The 14,625-nt window shown below is 35.3% G+C and overlaps 1 pseudogene; it reads left to right on the forward strand.

Annotated features, from left to right (window-relative positions):
* Nucleotides 1-10,693: 10,693 nt before the first annotated feature.
* On the forward strand, nucleotides 10,694-12,459 carry LOC120079869 (annotated as a pseudogene).
* The last annotated feature ends 2,166 nt before the right edge of the window (nucleotides 12,460-14,625 follow it).

The following is a 14,625-nucleotide window of genomic DNA, read 5'->3' on the forward strand; positions in this document are numbered from 1 at the left end:
AGTAGGCGTTAGGAAAATCAACAAGGCCTAAAATTCTCTAAAAAGGTTATGTCTACTTTCTAACACGTGCAAGCTTTAAGTCTTAAACTCCTTTCACACTCTCAAAGCCTTTTTGAAATTTTGTTTCTCTTTTAGCAATGAGGATTTAGCTTGTCTCCAAATTTGGGATGAGTATAGCTCATCTCCAAATTTGGGGATGAGAGAAATCCGAGTTAAGACGCATCAAACGAATACATCATAAAGAAAAAGGGAAAAAATAAGAAAAATATTAAACGCGACTCCTCTGTCATTACTTCAAAAGAAAAACCTTAAAATGGCATGAGTTTAGTTGGAATAGGCACTTAGCCGTAGTTGGATGCTCGCATGACACCTGTGGGGGCAAGCCAAAACGAAGTTAAGTCTCCTAGACCAATGCGTCCTATAAAACTCCTCTATCTAGTCTGAAGAAATTATATCTTGAAATGCATGAATATTAGATATGAGTTTAGTTGTGAAGGGTTCTCACCCGTAGTTGGATGCTCGCATGACACCCGTGGGGGCAAGTTCATAATTTTCTTTTCTTTTTATCTGGAATTTATTGTAAAAAGAGCATCTAACGCATTGCTGGTTTAGAAAAAAAAAAGGAATGTTTTGAGAGATGAAAGGAGTTGTGATAAAAGGCCTGCTGCACCTGAAACTAAACATTAGTCCTTTTAAGAAAAGAGTCAATATGAGTTATATTTTCCAAACTCTTATCTCAAGCTTATGACTGAATATGATGAGAGGCGAACTCTGCACACTTAAGACAAAGGAGATAATGAAGAATTATTTTGGAATGCTTGAGGACAAACATTGTTCAAATTTGGGGGTTGTGATAACTTGTAGAAATACAAGTTATTTTTGCTCTTAAGTTGGAACAACTAAGATTTTTAATGATAAATTCTCCTCATTTTTAGAAGAAACACATGGATTTATTCAAACATTAGCAAACGCATACAAAAGAAGTTTTATTACTAAATATCGCGGCACTAACGCATTGTATTGCAGGATTTCAACACGAGAATTAATGCTAACGCATTAGACAAGTGCCGCAGGAAAAGCCCTAACGCATGGGCCATGCGTCGGAGGGAGTTTAATGCAGAGAAGATACATTGATCTAGGCTGATTGTATCACATCACCACTTGCAAGTATGGGCACCTGTAGCAGGCTTCGTCTGAAAAGCTTCCAAGTAGCAGGCGGCATCTGAAAAGCTTCCGAGAGTCAAGCGGCTAACCAGGGCATGGACTTTAATGATGACCAGGACATGGACTTTAATGCTGCCCATTCACCAAGTGGACATGACCAACGCCTATAAATAGATGAAGTCTCTCCAGAGTTAAGAAGTTGGGGAAATTATCAAGAGCCTTACTCTCTATATATTGTAGTCATAATCCTAGTTCTGTAGAGGCTGTGTTGTGGTGCTAGACGATCAGAAGGGTTGAGAACCACCACCACTGTCTGTCAGGGAGGAAGCTAATCTTGAGAAAGACACTTCATCCAATTCCTAAACAAGTGATTGTAGACAACGAGATTGAGCCAAAGAAATACAAGAGATTGTATTCTTTGGCTTGACTTAGTTTCCTTCCTCTCATTTATCACTTTCATTCCATTTGATTAAATATTTCTTTTGTAAAGACTCTCTATTTCTTTATAAACTTCATATGTTTGATCCATCATACTTGCCATTGTTTATTTCTTGTTTATGTTGAATGCATTAATACTTTATGCACAACTTCATTTTAAAGCTCAAGCCAACTTGACAAATTGGTAAAAGCATCTTTAACTTAGATTGTTCGAAAGAATAACTAAGCTGTATTAAGTAGGATGCCTAGTACAGCTAGAGATAGACTTACTGGTGTCTATTGCATTTTGTGTTAGACGCATGCATCCTAGAGATAGGCTTTTTATGTTATTCGTGTTGAGAAATGTTGAACAAAGTCTAACGCATAAACAAAAGATAAGCAAACCATCCCATCTCATTCACATCACATCCTAGTTGATTACACTCATCTTAGACCAACGCGTCCACTTATCTTAAACATCATTTTCGCATGATCCATCATTCACCACTCAACTATTTTGTATCTTCTTGCACAGGCACAACAATTTAGTGTAAATAATACATTTCTCACATTCATTTAGGAAAACCTCTACAGTAGATACAACGCAAGGTCTGCGTTTGGTTAACTGAATCCCTGAGTTCGACCCTGGACTTACCAGGAATCTAAATTAGATTTATACTTTGGGTCTGGTCTAGGAAAACTTGAACGTCATTAGTAGGAGTTGTGTGCATCTGTGCATATATCTAACGCCCCAATGCGTTACAACCACTGAAACGCATCAAAGCATAAACGGACCACTTGTACTTAGAACTTATTTTTCCAATTTATTTTATACAATACACTCCTAGAGCAAATCACGATAGCAATGAACAGCAAGCCTCAGCACCGCTCCATCGTGAAGTTCTTGCATCCATCGCTTAGCTCCCACGCCCCATCGTGTAGCTCAAGTAAATGATCTCGCGCATAGCCTATTGCTTAACTGCCATGCTCATTGTTTAGCACTGATGCCTTATCATCTAACACATCCGCTTATTGCATAGCGTCATCACCCAGCGTCTATGTCTATTGCACAACGCCCATCGCTTAGTATTCTGCCTATCGTGTAGTGCATCTATTCATCGTGTAGCACCATCATGTAGTCTATCGCCCAGTGCCCATTCATCGTCTAGCATCTACGCTCATCGTCTCACGCCCGCTCAACGCTTAACGCTATCATCTAGTGCTGTCGTCTAGCTTCTACGCATATCGTCTAGTGTTCACACTTATCTTGTAGCTCTATTGTTTAGTGCCACCCAAAGCTACACGATCGTCTAGCGCATCGCTCATTTGCTATACGATCGCCTACCTTGCCGCTTATTTGCCACACGATTACCTACCTCATCGTTTATTTTCTACACGATCACCTACCTCATTGTTTAGAGCTGCTCATTTGCTACACGGTCGTCTGCCTAGCGCCTTGTGCTCAACATCTCGCTCTCTTCGCTCTCACTCACGCATTCTCAACGCATTAGCTTCTTTAGGCAACGACTCGACCAATCATGAGTTCAACCTCACAAGTTCACACATGATTGCCCACAACTTCATACTATACTTAGCCTTATCTCATGCGTTAATACCAAATGCATGGTTCCTTTTGACTTCACACTAAGCCAAATTCCATTAGTAGAGGCTTAACTCCAAACTACTCAAGGAAAATCTATTTAACGGTTAGAAATTTCCTTCTCTCCAACTTAGGATTTAACTTTCACTTAGTTAATTCCTTTAATTATCTACTTAAGTAGGAAAAATGGAAATTCGGGTTTCACATTTTCTTCCCCCTTAAGAAAATTTCGTGCTTGAAATTTACTCGAACTAACTCTGGTTTAAGATTTCACAACAACCACTGCTGTAAACTTTTAACCTTTTCTGTTACCACGCTTCCACTGCTACTCTGATATTAACTCCTTATTTTGTCAGCGATACTTCTCCTAGCCATCTCTTAGCTAGTCATTGAACCAAACTATCTACAATAGCTTTTCAATCTCAAACTCTAAATGAGAATAATTTAATTCATTCTTACCTTCCTTGGTAGGTCTTCAAGTAGCGTTGTGAGTTCCAGCTCCGGTCGCCTGCTAGGTCCTGCCACTTTTGCTGTTCTTCTTAGTCTACTTTGGCTAATTCTTAGGTTTCTCTTTAAACCTTTACTCTACCACACTTCCCTCTAGTTTTACTGAACTCAAACGTTAGGTTTTCTAACTCAACCCTTCGGTTTCCAAGAACTTATGATTTGATACCAAACTGGTATCAACTATTCTTCATCTTTCCCATAAACTTATGCTCTGATACAAAGCTATCACACCTCGCTCTGAGCCCGAGGAGAGGTGTGAGGGACTGCAGATACCACCCTTTTGTGATACCTACTACCCATCTCTACCTTACTACACTCAGTAAATTTTAAGTCAAGGAGATGAACAACAATTGATTGAGTAGGACCATTTTATTACAACAATGTAACGTTTATACAACTCCAAGACTTAACTACAAAGTTTACAAGAACAACTCTTAAAACCCCAGAAGTGTAACTGTGGCTGTGGCAGATCTTGACTTTAGCAGCACCCTAAAACTCTTCACTTTTCACTACCTGGGAAGAAAAACATGAAATAAAAAAAATGAGCTTCACAAAGCTCAGTGAGTGGTAAGCAACTTCTAGAGTCTATTTCAACTCATAAAAACAAGCATATAATAAATACAAGGTTAATTCTCAAACCTCTGCTTTGAATGAGTCTGGTCTCAACTCCTATCTACACACACGGTAGATAGTTAACTGTTACTAATCATAAACGCTTACTCTCTTGTGTTTCCCTTTGTTCTCTATGTGCAAATAGTTCCCCGCTCATGAGCTCAGAACCTAGGCCCGTCGGCCTTCTGACCATCCCATACGAGGTTCCTCCTACAGGCTCAGAAACTAGACCTCCAGTCCCCTGACCATCCCGTGAGGTTCCACTCGGGCTCAGGAACTAGGTTTATTGACCCCCTTGACCATCTTGATCACATAATCTCATTCACATGCTAATTTACTCATTCATAACATAAGCATATACAATTTACTCTAAAAGATATGCTTAAGACTTAAAGGAAATACCACTCACCTTGGTAAGGTAGGAATCTTCCTTTCTAGAAGTTCCTTGATCACCTCAAGCTCCCTTTTGAACCCTAACATCCAGATTCAAATTAACGCTCAGTTTACTCATAGTTCTAAGCCTTATCTCGAGGTACGTCCTTCTATAATCATGCTCTAAAATGTCTTAGGAAGCTTGGAATCCTCAAAACATCAAGACTGGTCCAAGTTTACCCGACAGCTCGACCTTTCTAACTTTTCTTTACTCTCCAGCCCGATTCCTTGGAGATTCTTCTCCGGCAGTCCTACCCTGAAAACTAGACTCTTAGAGCTTTCAGGTGGCTTTAGAATAACTCCAAACACATGAGTATTCTAGGAGAAATCCTCGTCTCAAGTTGATGCTACTTCTAGACTTCACTGCCCGACAACATCTCCTTCTCTTGGAACTTCATGATCAACACATGATCTTACTCCCAATGCATGGTCTCCTTCAAATCCACCTTCTAACACTCTTCCTTACGTTCTTTGAAGAGTATTTGGCTTATGAATTGAAGAACGCCTTGTGGTGGTATTTATAGGCCAAAGGAAATGATCTTTATCATCTTTACCAAGCCTTCAATATAAGACGCCTCCTACTTTTGAAGTGTTTGCACAATGTTTTGCCACCAACTACTCCCTTGACATTCACCTACTCTTATGCCACACACCTACTTTTATTGTCTTCCGCATGCATAAGACTTCCTTTGCATGAAACTTAATTCGTCCAGCTCCTACTAACTCAAGTCTAACAATCTCTCGGTACAACTATTTGTCCAGATGAGCTCATCAGTCTTGTATAATGCAAGCCTCAGCACCGCTCCATCGTGCAGTTCTTGCATCCATCGCTTAGCTCCCACATCCCATTGTGTAGCTCAATCGTTTAGTAAACGATATCGCACATAGACTATTGCTTAACTATCGTGCCTATTGTTTAGCTCTATTGTTTAGCATCGATGCCTTATCATCTAATGCATTCGCTTATCGCATAGCGTCATCACCCAGTGTCTGTGTCTATCGCACAACGCCCATCGCTTAATATTCTGCCTATTGTGTAGCTCATCTACTCATCATGTAGTGCCATCATGTAGTCTATTGCCCAGTGCCCGAACATCGTCTAGCGTCTACACTCATCGTCTAGTGCCTGCTCAACGCTTAACACTATCGTCTAGTGCTATCGTCTAGTGCTATCGTCCAACATCTACGCTTATCATCTAGCACTCGCACTTATCGTGTAGCTCTATTGTGTAGCACCACCTAAAGCTACACGATCGTCTAGCACATCGCAGAGCTTCGTGCATTTGCTATACGATCGCCTACCTCATCACATAGTATCGCTCATTTGCTATACAATCGCCTACCTCGCCGCTTATTTTCCACATGATCGCCTACCCCACCGCTTATTTGCTACACGATCGCCTACCTCATCGTGTAGCGCCGCTCATTTGCTACACGATCGTCTGCCTAGCGCTTTGCACTTAACATCTCACTCTCTCCGCTCTCGCTCATGCATTCTCAACGCATGGGTGACTTTAGGCAATGCCTTGGCCAATCATGCGTTCAACCTCACAAGTTCACACATGATTTCCCTCGGCTTCATATTATACTTAGCCTTATCTCATGAATTAATACCAAACACATGGTTCCTTTTCACTTCACACTAAGCTAAATTCCACTAGTAGAGGCTTAACTCCAAACTACTTAAATAAAATCTATTCAATACTTAGAAACTTCCTTCTCTCCAACTTAGGATTTAACTTTCACTTAGTTATTTCCTTTAATTATCTGCTTAAGTAGGGAAAATGAAAATATGGGTTTCACATAAAATAAGCATATATATACGCAGTTACCACAAAATATACAGATCCCGAAATCAATACTGTAATTAAGCAATCGTTTCTTTCGAATATCCGTTTACAATTTCCAATCAACAACGGGGAGATCTATAGGACATACACGAACACATACTTCACCATTCAAGCCCCCCATATAGCTTAGTCAGAATTTCTTCAATTCCGTCGAGCTGCTTCATAAGATTTGCTTAAAACTGAAAGGAAATTACCACTCACCTTGGTAAGGTAGGAATCTTCCTCTCTAGAAGTTCTTTGGTTTCCTCGGGCTCCCTTTTGAACCCTAAATTCTATATTCAACTTTAAGTTCAGATTACTCATAGTTCCACGTCATATTTCGAGATACTTCCTTCTACAAACATGTTCTAAAATGTCTCAAAAAGCTTACCTTAAAAAATTAGCTCATTACTTTTTGTAGTTTGGCCGAAATTCTCAAATCATCAAGACTTACCCAAGCTTACCTGAGAGCTTGACCCTTCTGTCTTTTCTTCACTCTTCAGCCTGATTCCTTGGAGATTCTTCTCTAGCAGCCCTATCTTGAAAACTAAACTCTCTCAACTTTTCGATGGCTCTAGAATCACCTAAAACATAGGAGTATTATGGGAGAACTCCTCATCCCAAGTTGATGCTACTTCTAGATCTCATTGTCCGACAGCATCTCCTCTTGGAACTTCTTGATCAACGCATGGTCTTGCACCAACGCATGCCCTTCATGATCAACACATAGTCTCCTCCAAATCTACCTTTTAACACTCTTCCTAATATTCTTTGAAGAGGATTCGGGTTATGAATTGAAGAAACATCTTGTGGTGATATTTATAGGCCAAAGGAACCGATCCTTCTCATCTTACAAGGCCTCAACCAAGACACCTCCTATTTTGGAGTGTTTGCACCATATTTTGCCACCACCTTCTTCCTTACCATTCACCTACTTCCATGCCATAAACCTACTTGCATGAAGTTGAGTTGTCTTCCTCTTGCATAAATCTTCTTTGCATGAAACTCTATTCGTCCAGCTCTTACTAACTCAAGCTCAACCTCCTCTCTGTTCAACCACTTATCCGGGTGAACTCATCAGCCTTGCATAACGCAAGCCTTAACACCACTTAGAAACTTGGCCTATCGTTTTAGTCCATCGTTCAGCTCTTGCACTTCATGTATAACTCCATCGTCTAATGAATCTCTCACTGTCGCTTAACATCTAGCCCTCTTGCTGTCGTCCATCATCTAGCCCTCTCGCTGTTGCCAATCGTCTAGTGCCTAGCCCATCGCATAGTTCCATCTCTAGTGATCTCTCGCTCTCAATGATCTCACTATCGCGTATCTTTCGCTGATAACGATCTCACTGATGCTCATCGTTCAGCACATAGCCTATCGCATAGCTCCCGTGCCTATCGTATAGCTCCATCGTGTAGTGCTGATGCCATCGTCTAATGCATTACCCATCGTCTAGTGCGTCTGCTTATCGTGTAGCGTCATTGTCCAGCGTTTGCGTCTATTGCGCAATGCCTATCGTCTAGCGCTCTGCCTATCATGTAGTGCTCACACTCATCGTGTAGCGCCATCGTGTAGTGCTATTGTCTAGCTCTCTCGCTCTTGCTCATACAGCCTCAATGCATGAGCAACCTTTGAGCAATGCCTCTTCCCAACGCTTCGGCCAACATGCATCCAAACCTCATAGGCTCCACGCATGGTTGCCCTTGACTTCAATACTTAATTTCTTTCAACCTCTACACTTAGCCTTATCTCATGCGTTAATGCTTCCTAACACCAAACGCATGGTTCCTTTCGACTTCACACTTAGCCAAATTTTCACTAGTTAAGACTCAACTCAAAGCTACTCAAGGAAAATCTATTCCATTTAGAATTTTTTCTTTCTTTTCAACATAGGTTTTAACTTACACTTAGTAATTTCCCATAATTACCTGCTTAAGTAGGAAAATTGAAATCCGGATTTCACAATGCCACCATCCGTCACGGATAATGGAGGTCTCCATCCTCACAGTATCCAAGATTTTGTTATTCTTTTCATGTTATTCTTTTTTTTTTCTTACCTTTACTTTAACTTTTTTTTTAACTTTTCATTGATTTTTTTACTAATTTTTTTTAGTTTTTTTCTTTCTATTTACTTTTTTTTCCTCCATATAATTTTTTAATAATTTTTTTTTTACTTTCTTCTTTTTCATGTCCTTTTTTCTTCTTTTTGTTTTTTGTTTTTTGTTTTTTTTTGCTTCTTTTCTTTTTAACTTTCTTCTCTTTTTTTACATCTTTCTTTTATTTGTTACTTTTTTTTTTCTTTTTCCTTCCTTTTTTTCACTCTTTTTTTTCGAAGTTTTTTTTGTTGCACTTTTGTTACACGTTTTTTTTTAATAACTTTCTCCCTATTTTAATTTTTTTTTTCAAATTTCTTTTCTTTACCGGAGCTCATAACTTGTGTCCCCATTTCATTATCAACAAGAAGCACCATCAAAACAATATTTTGGAGATGAAGCAAAGCCGTCGCACCAGTATTTTTATTTTCTTGTATGAAAATTATTGTTGTTATTTAATACATTTTGGTAAAAATAACTTTGAAGGACTAAATTTAAGATTTATTGAAAGTATGAAGACTAAAATTAGACAATTGAAATTATGAGGACTACAAGTAAACAAACTTCAAAGTATGGAGGATCAAAATGGTATTTTAACCAAAATAATTAATATATAAATATTTTATGCTCTTGACATGAGTGTAAATGCTCGATATTATTTATATTCATATTGGTCACATTATTTTTTTGTCTTTGATGATTTTTTTTTTCAAATATGATGGAAATGTCAATGTCGATCAATGAAAATGTGACATGTCAACTGAAATTCAATATTGTGTATATATGTATAATGGTTTTTTTTTTTTTTTTTTTCATTTGTTTTCTCAATTGGATCATAAACCTTCAAAAGGTGTTTGGAGTAAAGACTATCCTAAGACTATAATAACCATCTCCTGATACAGTAAATACCAATTAGCTATAGTCAATACTATTTCAAAACCCCCATTTGTTATAGTATTTACTATTTGCTACAGTTTTTACTAATTTACATTCATCATTTTTTTTATTCTTGAATGCAGTGTTTACTGGTTTCTTCTCAATCTAAAATAGTTTATACCTCAAACACATACTATTATAACCCAAACTAAAATAATTTACACCTCAAATACAAACAATTATAACCCAACTATAATAACTAACTCTTTCTCTCAAACAGCCCCTTAAAGTTTCTTGAAATTTCAATTTTATGTCTAAAAATCGCTATATTGTAACTAACAGGTCTTGAACTTTCAATTTTGTATTTGGTAATTGATATATTATATTTTTAAAAATTAGTTGGTAATTGACTTATGAGATACAAAATTGAATTTAAGTCTAATAACATCATAAAATTTCAAATTTACTTTTAGAAGATTGGTGAATTTAAAAACATACATCATATAGGTTAAATATTTATTATATATTAAACTAAAAATTTTAAGATATATTACACATAATAATTGAACGTTTAAGATCTATTAGACACTTCTTAAAATTTAGAACCTAAATGAATATAAAATTAAAAGTTTAAATATATTTTAAAGTTTATGAACTTATTTGAAAAGATTAGATAAAAGAATATGGATTAATTAATTAATTAATTTTTTTTAAAAAAAGTAGAAGGTTTAAACTATTTTTTCTTTTAGGAAATTATCAAATTTATTTTGTATCCGAATGATTTCTTGAATTGCATGGAGAATTTAGCCCTATGTAGTTTTTATGGTCTCGAACTATTTTTATTTGTAAGCTAAAACTTAAAAGAAAAAAAAGGAATTGGAATTTCGGCATAATTATCTTTTTAAACGCATTAAATTAATATGGATATAATTATCTAATTAATGGCCTAAACATCTTATTATTCCTAATATAGTCTTAATTCAACCACATACGGATTTTGAATAGGAAAAGAATTTCTAAAAACTTAGGGAAATATTTAGAGTATATATTCTCCCATGCATCACATCTTTTTTCACATTCATTCAGTCTCTTTTCTCTCCATAAATCATACTAACCAAGTTCTTCTACTTTTTGACTTTTTCTCTCTAGTCTCAGCTACTAAGATGGCTGGCGGTGGTTTCCAGCTAAGTCGTAATGAAGGAGACGGGATAAAGAACTATCAAGGAGAGCTCACTTGTTACGTGTTGATAACTTGCATTGTTGCTGCCATGGGCGGGCTAATCTTTGGTTATGACATCAGTATCTACGGTAATTATTTAGCTTCAAATTCCTTTTACTTTTCTCTCTTTGTTTGTTCTCTCTTCCCCTTACTGTCTTCACTCACTCAATTTTTTATTTTTTGCTTTTGTCAATCAGGTGGTGTCACCTCCATGACTCCCTTTTTGCAAGAATTTTTTCCATTTGTTTATCAGAAAGAAGCTTTGGACACTTTTACCAATCAATATTGCAAGTTTGATAGTCTTACTCTTACTATGTTCACTTCTTCTCTTTATTTGGTTGCTCTTATGGCCTCCTTTGTAGCCTCTTGGGTCACCAAAACCTTTGGTCGTAAGAAGTCCATGCTTCTTGGAAGCTTTGTGTTCTTAGTTGGTGCTATCGTTAATGCGGCAGCTATAAACATAGCCATGCTCATCATTGGCCGTATTTGTTTGGGTATTGGGGTTGGATTTTCACTTCAATCTATTCCACTTTATGTTTTAGAGATGGCCCCATATAAATATCGAGGTTCTCTCAATGTTGTTTTTCAACTTTCTATTACAATTGGTATTCTAGTGGCTAATTTTGTCAACTATGGTACTGCTAATATTCATGGTGGATAGGGATGGCGAGTAAGTTTGGGTGGTGCAGTTGTGCCTGCATTGTTCATCACTATCTCAGCTCCATTCCTTCCTGACACTCCAAACTCAATGTTGGAGAGAGGCGAAGTAGAGAAGGCAAAGGCCATGCTTCAATGCATTCGTGGTGTGTCCAAGAAGGATGTAGAGGCAGAATTTCAAGATATTGTGGCGGCGAGTATGGTTGCTAAGCAGTAAAGCATCCTTGGAGGAATTTGAGAGAGAGACAAAATAGGCCATCGTTGGTAATATCAATTTTAATCCCATTTTTCCAGAAATTGACCGGTATCAATGTGGTCATGTTCTATGCTCTTGTGTTGTTCAAGACCATTGGTTTTGGAGACAATGCTTCTCTTCTTTCATCTGTCATTACTGGTGGTATTAATGCTCTGGCGACTTTTGTATTTGTTTATGGCACCGATAAGTGGGGAAGGAGGATCCTTTTCTTACTTTTTTCAGGTGAGTACATTTTTTCTTTAGCATCTTTAAAGTTTTCTTTAATTATTAAACTAATGAATGTTATTTCTTTTTCTTCAAAAGCATTTTCTTCCTTGATTGTATTGATTTTAGTAAAATTGTATTTGTAGGTTTTGGTGGCTGTGTTTATTGCTTGGAAATTTGGAGTTTCTGGTGAGGTAGCTTATCTACCCAAGTGGTATGTGGGTGTCGTGGTGTTGTTCATATGTGTTTATGTTCAAGCCTTTGCATGGTCTTGGGGACCTTTGGGACGGTTGGTTCCAAGTGAAATTTTTCCACTTGAAATCCGATCAGCTGCTCAAAGTGTAACAGTCTCAGTGAACATGTTCTTTACCTTTTTGATTGCTCAAATCTTTCTCACCATGCTTTGCCATATGAAATTTGGGTTGTTCTTCTTCTTTGCTTTTTTTGTAGCGTTGATAACTCTATTCATCTATTTCTTCTGGCCGAAGACAAAAGGTATTCCAATTGAAGACATGTCATGTGTTTGGAGACAACATTGGTTTTGGAGTAGATATATGCCTCAAGAATGTGCTAAAGTCCGTCCCCAAGTTTAGGATTTGAAGTCCAAACCCTTATAACTTGCACTATTGTTTTCCTTCTATAGTATTAGTATTTGTTTACCATGTTAGCTTCTTTTTTTTTTTTTTTGTTATTTCTAAACTTTTACTCTTGTATATGGTTTTATTCTCATGGAATAAAAATTCTCTTCCAATTTTAATTCCTGTTTTCTCTGTTTTTAATGCCACCCTAAATTGATGGTGTTTTTCAACGGTTGAATAACATAATGCTAAGAAGTAAATTCAAAAACTATTTTGCTTCGTAAATTCTCAAATAGACTTTTATTTATTCAAAATATTTTCTCTCAACAATTGTTCCTTTTTAAATAAAAATAAACTTGACAGTTTGAATAAGATGAAATATAGTCATTTTTTAAAAAAAAATCGAATAAATCAAATTCACCCAAATATCTTCAATATTGATATCAAATTTACAAATTGAATGAGTTAATTAATTAATTAAAAAATGAAATGATTAATCCAATCACTGAAAGACAAGGAAATATCAAGAGAATCTCAAATATAAAGGAGCAAAAAGAGGGGGGAAATAAAGAGAAAAAAAAATCAGTATAGTTTTGTTTAAAATTTGAATATAGAAAAAGGATAAAATCTAATCTATAACAATATATAATGCTACTATTTTTGAAAAACAGTTTGCTTTTTACTAGTTTGTGAAATATTTTATTTACATGATATACCACATGAAATTAATTATAGAAATAATTAAATATTAAATAGTTATAGGTTAGAAACACGGATTTAAAATCTTGACGTTGATAAAATATCGGCATCTTTATTTTATGAAAATGTTGTTGAAAATCTATACTGGAAAAACATTTGGTTTTTCCTTTTGTCTTTTTCAATAGATGGTTACAATGATATTTTAGGTCATTTCACATATAGATTATTAAGAAAGAAAAAAACATTCAGATTAAAAGATAATAAAAAATGAGTTTTTTTTTAAAAAATTCTTCTAAGATGATCAAACATAAGATTTTAAAATCCTAAAAGATTTGATTTTTTTACGTTTTTTATTTTATTTTGTGAAATTTTATTTTAATTTAATATAACTAAATATAATATTTTAAAATTTTAAAAAATTTTAACGTGATTATATATATTATTTTTCTCTCTATACATATAGTCTTTTTGTCTCATCAATTTTTTAACATTTTTAAAAATATAAAATATCCTGAACTTTGATATTATTAACGTATTTTATATCATTCAAAAAACCCATACATGTGAAAATTAATGAAAATCTATATTTGAATGGTTTAAATTTATATTATCTCTAATATTTGATTTAATTAAAAGAACTCATACATGAAAATCAATGAAAATCCATATATGGTGTAATTTTGTATTAAAATCATTAAAAAAATGTATATTAAATATGTTAAAATTTTGGCTATCTCTAATATTTGATTAATATTTGATTTAGGATCTAAAATTTATCGTTAAGAAAAAAATCATACACATTAAAAGTAGGATTTTTTTATAAAAAAAACTAAAATCTCATATGCACACTAAAAGAAGGAAAATATCCCCTATTTTTGTGCATACACGTTAAAAATAGGTATTTTTTTTAAAAAAAAAATCTCTCCTATTTTTGTGCATACATGTAAAAAAAACTTGATTATTTCGAATATTTGATTTATATCATTAAAAGCCTCATTCAAGATGAACAACATATTTGATTCGTTTAAAAGTCTGTTATAAAAAAAATATCATTCGTACTGAAAAATTAAAATCCATAGGATTAAATTTTGTTTATCTCTAATATTTGATTGAAGATCCAAAATTTAACATTAAAAAAATAACCATTCACATAAAAAAAAAGGAATTTCTTGAAAAAAAAATTTAGAAAAAAATCTCTACTATCGAGACCCATTTTTTAAAAGAAAAATCACATTTTATATAAAAAAAACCATGTTATTATCTGTTAATATAATTTGATTGGTTTACAAAAATAGAAAAATAAGGAAAAATAGAATTTACCAAGGTAGCCATTTTGGTAGTGTCTAACTCAACTCGACTGAGTTCGAGGTTTTGGAGGTCGTTCACTGAGTTCGTGTTTGCTGTTGATCATGCGGTGTTGCAGTCGTTGTGTTCGAGCATTCGTGTGTTATTGTCTTGGAAATTGAATGAGCGTTCGTGATC

This window comes from Benincasa hispida, chromosome 6, assembly GCF_009727055.1.
Source record: "Benincasa hispida cultivar B227 chromosome 6, ASM972705v1, whole genome shotgun sequence".
Lineage (NCBI taxonomy): Eukaryota > Viridiplantae > Streptophyta > Magnoliopsida > Cucurbitales > Cucurbitaceae > Benincasa > Benincasa hispida.